The sequence below is a fragment of the Carassius gibelio genome, chromosome A25 (genome assembly GCF_023724105.1).
Source record: "Carassius gibelio isolate Cgi1373 ecotype wild population from Czech Republic chromosome A25, carGib1.2-hapl.c, whole genome shotgun sequence".
Lineage (NCBI taxonomy): Eukaryota > Metazoa > Chordata > Actinopteri > Cypriniformes > Cyprinidae > Carassius > Carassius gibelio.
In genome coordinates, this window is record NC_068395.1 from 18,987,689 (window position 1) to 18,995,188 (window position 7,500).

The following is a 7,500-nucleotide window of genomic DNA, read 5'->3' on the forward strand; positions in this document are numbered from 1 at the left end:
TAGAGTATCAGAGCCATCAAATAATTACATAAGCACAAGAACTTGCCTATGCTATCACCAATAATTTGCACACATACGTACATTAATCCATTCAATTACAATGACATTTTTCCTTTTCCGGTTAGAAATTTATGCTTAAATCTCCTTCGTCATCCACACATACAAGTCCACATCCATTAATGAAAACTTTTTCAAACACATCTTGGCTCAGGTACTTCCACATTAGAAATACATTCTTTCTCGTCACTGTTTTAAACAACACATTAATGTCCACTTTTTTCCCTTCAAAATATGCCAAATTCCTTCTTGTCCAAATTGCATATCTTGCATGACTTAAAATGTAATTACACAGATTAACCTTCCAATCTTTACAATTACTACATTCACCAAATAAAAACATTTTCCTCCATTCCTCTCCTTCTATCTCTTTTCCCCAGTCATCCTTTATCAATTTTTTCAGTTTTTCATGAAATATGTCTAGCTCTTTACATTCAAAAAATATATGCATTAACGTTTCTGCATCAGTTTTACATACATCACATTCTCTATTCACATTCTTATTAATTTGATGAATCACCACCTTTGTGTATATTCTATTATGTCTTAATTTAAAGTCTAAATTTTCACACTCCAGTCCATTATACTTCACACTTAAGTTCTTCCATATTGACTTTACATTAAATTCTGGAAACAGTTTTTGCCACACAGCTTCTGATGCAGGCACCTTAATATCCTTTCCCACAAAAAAGTTATATATTGTTTTCGTCGTTATATCTGTCAGACATTTCTTTTCACCATTTTTTCCAACAATAAACATTTCTGGCACTCCCCAGTTCCCCGGTTTAGCTGTCTCTCTCTCAATCATTTCAACCCAAATCCTGGGCAAGCTTGTTTTAATATTTTCACATACAGAATCCACTTTTGATTTTTCAATTTCGTCATCCCATTCCACCACGTAGTCATAAATAGCTCTATCTGGCATAAAACCTTTCACATATTCATATACCATATCCTTTAATTGTCTTACTCCCGCTTTCATGTATAGTCTATTATAAAACATTTTCCCATTCATTTTTATCTTTGGATTAAGAAAAATTGGCTGCTTGTGTATTTGATTTATATTTTCACAATCATATTTCACGTCCATTAAAAACTCTGCCCATGCACTAAATACTTCTTGATAAAATAAGGGTATATTTTCAAACATTGGCTTCTTTAAAGCCATGAATACCCCTTCTTCTCCACATCCACTACTTTTATCCAAAAAGTCTCCCATGAAACCTTTCCATCCATATTGCACTTTATCATATAAATACTTCTTCATTGTTTTCACTCGTATTGTTTTTCTTTTAACCTCTAAATCAATCAACTTTAAACCTCCTCCTGTGTAGTCTGCTATTAATGTATTTTTTGATATTTTTACCCCTTTCCCTCCCCATAAAAAATTATTAAGAACATCCTTCATCTCATTTACCACCCAAACTGGCAAGTCAACTGCACCTAATACATAATTACATTTGGTAAGCAGCAAGGAATTAAACACTATTACTTTACCCCTCAGTGTTAATTCTCTTAATTTCCAAAAACGTAGTATTTGTTTTATTTTATTTAAAATCCCTGTCCAAGTAGCATCTCTTGCTTCTTTTGCGTTAACACCTATATTCACTCCTAAAATCCTTGTGTATTCTTTTGTGACTTTAAAGTTATTTTCACACCCGCTCATATCTATCCCTCCTATACTCATTATTTCAGATTTTTCTATATTAATTTTTGCTCCTGACGCTTTCCCATAGGTTTCAACATGTTTCAATATTCTTTTTATACTTTCCATATCTCTTACAGTAAATGTTGTGTCATCTGCATACTGGTGAATTAAACTCAATCCCCCATGTGGTACTGGAATTCCTCTTATTTCTCCATCTCTCTTTACCAGTGTCGCTAGCGGCTCAACTGATATTGAATACAGCATAGCAGACAGCGGACATCCCTGCCTCACTGATCTTTCTAGTGGAAAAGGATTTGTTAAAACACCATTTACTTTTACACAACTTTTTGCATTACAATATAATAAATTTATCCACCTCAGAATCCTCTCCCCAAAACCAAATTCCCTCATTGCTTGTTCCATAAAACAGTGCTCAACCCTATCAAAGGCTTTATTTAGATCCATACATAAAATCAAACCTCCTTCCCTATCATTAACCATACTATCCACTACATCCCTTATTGTACATATGGTATCTGTAATGTCTCTTCCTGGTATACTGTATGCTTGATTTGGTGATATTATACTTCCCACTACTCCTTTTATTCTATTGGCTAAAACTTTTGTCAAAATTTTATAATCAGTGTTTAAAAGACTTAAAGGTCTATAATTTCCCAAATTAAGTGGACTACCTTTATTTTTATATAGAATATTAATTACGCCCAAGCTCATTGATTCTGGTATCTTTCTTCCATACTCCTGAATACCTTAATCAGTATAGGTGCTAAAATATCTATGAATGTCTTATAGAATTCATGCGTTAAACCATCTGATCCTGGACTTTTATTTGGCTTTGTTTGTCTTATTGCTTCTTTTATTTCTTCAATACGTATATCACTGTCACATATAATTCTTTCTAAATCAGTTAATCTAGCACTTACAGTATTTAAAACTTCATCCACACATTCTTGTTTTACATTTTCTTTCTTGAAGAGTTTCTTATAAAATGATTCTACCACTTCTATAATTTCTACATAATCTGTTACCTTTTTCCCTTCTTCATTTTCCAACTCTGTAATATATTTTTTTCTCTGTTTTTTTTTCTCTAGATTCAGAAAGTATTTTGTGCACCTTTCCACCTCCACCGCATACTGTGCCCTGCTCCTTACTATTGCACCCTCGCACTTTTCCTTTTCAAACATCTCCATTTCTGCTTTTATCCTAAAGAAATGTTCTTTTGAGTACTCAGGATTGTTTTCTATTTTCTCTGCTTCTTTCTCCAACATATTTCCCATGTCCTCCATTTCCCTCATTCTCATAAAATGCCTCTGCTTTGAGTACCTTATGCTTCTTTTTTGTATTTTCCCTTTCATTATTTCCCACCACTCACAGATATTCTCTTCAAATAATGAGTTTTCCATTTCACACTTTATACATCTGTAAATACTTTTCCTGTACTCTTTTTCCTTTAACAAAGATGAATTCAGACACCACATCCCCCCACCTCTTGTTTCCTTATTTCCAGCCATCTTTACTGTCATGGCAGCATGATCACTTAGTCCAATAAACTTATATCTCACATTTTTCACATAATGTAATATTTCTCTTTTAACTAAACACAGATCTATTCGACTTTGTTTTAAGTTTCCCAACACCGTTTGCCTTCTTGAAAATTCATTTTTAAATGGGTTCTCCTCTCTCCATGCATCTACCATATCCTCACTTTGCATTAATTTGTTTAAAATCCTTCTAGACACATCTGATTTGAAATTTGCACTTCTAGACACATCTAGTCTTGTACACCACACATTAAAATCTCCAACCACTATACATTTGCCTGTACATAATGGTTTCATTTGCTCAAAAACTCCTTTTCTTTCGATTTCTACATTAGGTGCATATAGATTAACCAATCTAAAAAATTGATTGTTGAACATAAAATCTATTCCTAACAGTCTTCCTTTACCATCATTATATATTTCCTTTACATTATACATTTCACCTCTTTTCATCAGAATCGCCACACCACAAGCCCTCTGATTTCCATGATTTACATAGATATCATGTTCCCAGATTTTTTTTATATTGACCATTATGTCTTCAGACCAATGCGTCTCTTGTAAACACATGACATCTGTTTGAAGCTTTCCAATAACCTGCTCAAACTTATTCATTTCTCTGAGCCCATTACAGTTCAAGCAGGCAATACTCATTTTGTCAAACATTGCATATATTACAAGTATTAGAAGGAGACAACACATAAAAAAACTCAAGTTCTTACTTTTTCGCAAAGCATTCTTCACCGCCTTTCATTTTCCTTTTCAGCAACTTGATGCTTCACTTGTGTCCAAATCCTCTTCCAGATTTATCAGTGGAGTTTCCAGAGACTCCCTCACCTCTTCTCTTCTGCTTTCCTTATTCTTTAAGCTTTCTTCTTCTTCTTGGTGCCCTGTTTCTTGTTTTTTCTTATTCCCATCATCCCCTTCACTTTTTCCCCCTTTTTTGGTTGCTCCTCCCTCTTTCTCTTCCGTCATCTCTACTCTCCCGATTTTCCCGTTACCCTCCTTTAAACTTTCAACAACATCCCTGATGCTCTCTTTCTCAACAGTCCGTTGTCCTGCAGTTAAATCTCTTCCACTCCATGCATCCCCTCTTTCCTCTTCCTCCATCGTTAAACTCTCCTCCGACTCTCCATACAGGTCCACGAAGCTTCCAACGCTACCTCCTTCCTCCCGCTCTTCTGAAATTTTGCATACACAAAGTGCAGTTCTCATCCTGCAAACGCTACAGTTTCCCTCATTGCATTCCCTTACATAGTGGCCCTGCATTCCACACCGAAAACATTTAAAGTTTGGACAGTCTCTCACTATGTGTCCAGGTTGAATGCACAGACGGCAAACTTTAACCTGTCTGTCATGTATGACTCGAAAATGCTCAGTTCCTCCCAACGTCTCGAACTTTGTTGAGTATGGCAGCGATTTAACAGTATCTGTGAACTTGACTTTCAAAAATCTCGTTCCATCAGCAATGTCAGTCCCTGGCCACATTCTCCTTTTAATAGTTGAAACTGCTGTCACTCCCCAATCTGTTAGCTTTCCCTTTATCTCCTCATCTTGAATATAAGTCGGCAGATTTAGGAATGAAACCACCATCTCATTTTTGCTTATTTCCTTCGCCATCACCCTACTATTTTTTATCTTTAGCCCATCCAAAATTTTGCCTTTTCCATTCTCTTCTTTCATTGTCAGTTCATATTCTCTCGGATTTTTATATCTGCAACCTATTACCACTCCACATTCTTCTCTTACTTTTTTCAGTAGCTCCATCATCGTAATTCTGTCTTCCCCAACAATCTCCACCAACACAGTTAATCTTTTATCATAGTTTTGTTCTCTTGCTTCATCTTCAGCTTGCTTCCTTGTCCTTTGTCCATGTCTGTGTTATCAGCCCGTATCATTTAGCAACTCAAAAAAAATAAAATAAAAGAATAAGATCCCCCAAACAGCTAAAAGCTGTTTGGGGAATAAAGCAAAGAAAAGTTGTTCTTTTTTTTTTTTTTAAAGTATCAAAACAAACCAAAATATCTAAATTTTACTACAAACAATTACTCTCCACGTGCTCTCTGCACCACTACTTCCACTTCCTGCTTAGCTCAATTGCGCCCTCAGGTTGGTATGGCCGTAAGCGAAGACTGCCGCAAAGAGAAGGCTATTTAGAGATCAGCCAATCTAATCGCCAGTACATTATATAAGTAGGAAAGAAAACCCAAAAGCTTAAAGCACCTGGTATTCTTTATAGAAGTGGTAGAATCATTTTATAAGAAAATTATTATATATTTTGTGAAATTTTCCAAAAAGTTTAAAGCACCTGGTATTCCCAGGCAGTCTCCCATCCATGTACTAACCAGGCCCAAACCTGCTAATATTCAGAAATCGGGCATTGACTCTATTTTTTGGCAAAATTATTATATACTAAGTGAAAATTTTCCAAAAAGTTTAAAGCACCTGGTATTCCCAGGCAGTCTCCCATCCATGTACTAACCAGACCCAAACCTGCTAATATTCAGAAATCGGGCATTGACTCTATTTTTTGGCAAAATTATTATATACTAAGTGAAAATTTTCCAAAAAGTTTAAAGCACCTGGTATTCCCAGGCAGTCTCCCATCCATGTACTAACCAGACCCAAACCTGCTAATATTCAGAGACCGGCATTGACTCTATTTTTTGGCAAAATTATTATATACTAAGTGAAAATTTTCCAAAAAGTTTAAAGCACCTGGTATTCCCAGGCAGTCTCCCATCCATGTACTAACCAGACCCAAACCTGCTAATATTCAGAGACCGGCATTGACTCTATTTTTTGGCAAAATTATTATATACTAACTGAAAAATTTCCAAAAAGCTTACAGCACCTGGTATTCCCAGGCGGTCTCCCATCCATGTACTAACCAGGCCCAAACCTGCTTAGCTTCCGAGATCAGACGAGATCGGGCATAGCCAGGTTGGTATGGCCGTAAGCGAAGACTGCCGCAAAGAGAAGGCTATTTAGAGATCAGCCAATCTAATCGCCAGTACATTATATAAGTAGGAAAGAAAACCCAAAAGCTTAAAGCACCTGGTATTCCTAGCCGGTCTCTCATCCAAGTACTAACCAGACCTAAGCCTGCTAAGATTCAGAGATTGGGCATTGACTCTTTTTTTTATTGGCAAAATTATTATATAATTTATGAAATTTTCCAAAAAGTTTAAAGCACCTGGTATTCCCAGGCAGTCTCCCATCAATGTACTAACCAGGCCCAAACCTGCTAATATTCAGAAATCGGGCATTGACTCTATTTTTTGGCAAAATTATTATATACTAAGTGAAAATTTTCCAAAAAGTTTAAAGCACCTGGTATTCCCAGGCGGTCTCCCATCCATGTACTAACCAGACCCAAACCTGCTAATATTCAGAGACCGGCATTGACTCTATTTTTTGGCAAAATTATTATATACTAACTGAAAAATTTCCAAAAAGCTTACAGCACCTGATATTCCCAGGCGGTCTCCCATCCAAGTACTAACCAGGCCCAAACCTGCTTAGCTTCCGAGATCAGACGAGATCGGGTATAGCCAGGATGGTATGGCCGTAAGCGAAGACTGCTGCAAAGAGAAGGCTATTTAGAGATCAGCCAATCTAATCGCCAGTACATTATATAAGTAGGAAAGAAAACCCAAAAGCTTAAAGCACCTGGTATTCCTAGCCGGTCTCTCATCCAAGTACTAACCAGACCTAAGCCTGCTAAGATTCAGAGATTGGGCATTGACTCTTTTTTTTTTTTTTGGCAAAATTATTATATAATTTGTGAAATTTTCCAAAAAGTTTAAAGCACCTGGTATTCCCAGGCAGTCTCCCATCCATTTACTAACCAGGCCCAAACCTGCTAATATTCAGAAATCGGGCATTGACTCTATTTTTTGGCAAAATTATTATATACTAAGTGAAAATTTTCCAAAAAGTTTAAAGCACCTGGTATTCCCAGGCAGTCTCCCATCCATGTACTAACCAGACCCAAACCTGCTAATATTCAGAGACCAGCATTGACTCTATTTTTTGGCAAAATTATTATATACTAAGTGAAAAATTTCCAAAAAGCTTACAGCACCTGGTATTCCCAGGCAGTCTCCCATCCAAGTACTAACCAAGCCCAAACCTGCTTAGCTTACGAGATCAGACGCGATCGGGCATAGCCAGGATGGTATGGCTGTAAGCGAAGACTGCCGCAAAGAGAGGGCTATTTAGAGATCAGCCAAT

The 7,500-nt window shown here is 36.4% G+C and overlaps 3 non-coding genes across 3 annotated transcripts; all 3 read right to left on the minus strand.

The window, feature by feature from the left end:
- Positions 1-6,106: 6,106 nt before the first annotated feature.
- Positions 6,107-6,225, minus strand: LOC127948208 (5S ribosomal RNA). Its single transcript, XR_008151953.1, has one exon. It is a non-coding gene; the product is annotated as a 5S ribosomal RNA (ribosomal RNA).
- A 496-nt stretch (positions 6,226-6,721) lies between these two features.
- Positions 6,722-6,840, minus strand: LOC127948160 (5S ribosomal RNA). The gene has a single exon (XR_008151905.1). It is a non-coding gene; the product is annotated as a 5S ribosomal RNA (ribosomal RNA).
- Positions 6,841-7,339: 499 nt separating this feature from the next.
- Positions 7,340-7,458, minus strand: LOC127947757 (5S ribosomal RNA). Its single transcript, XR_008151549.1, has one exon. It is a non-coding gene; the product is annotated as a 5S ribosomal RNA (ribosomal RNA).
- Between the last annotated feature and the right edge of the window lie 42 nt (positions 7,459-7,500).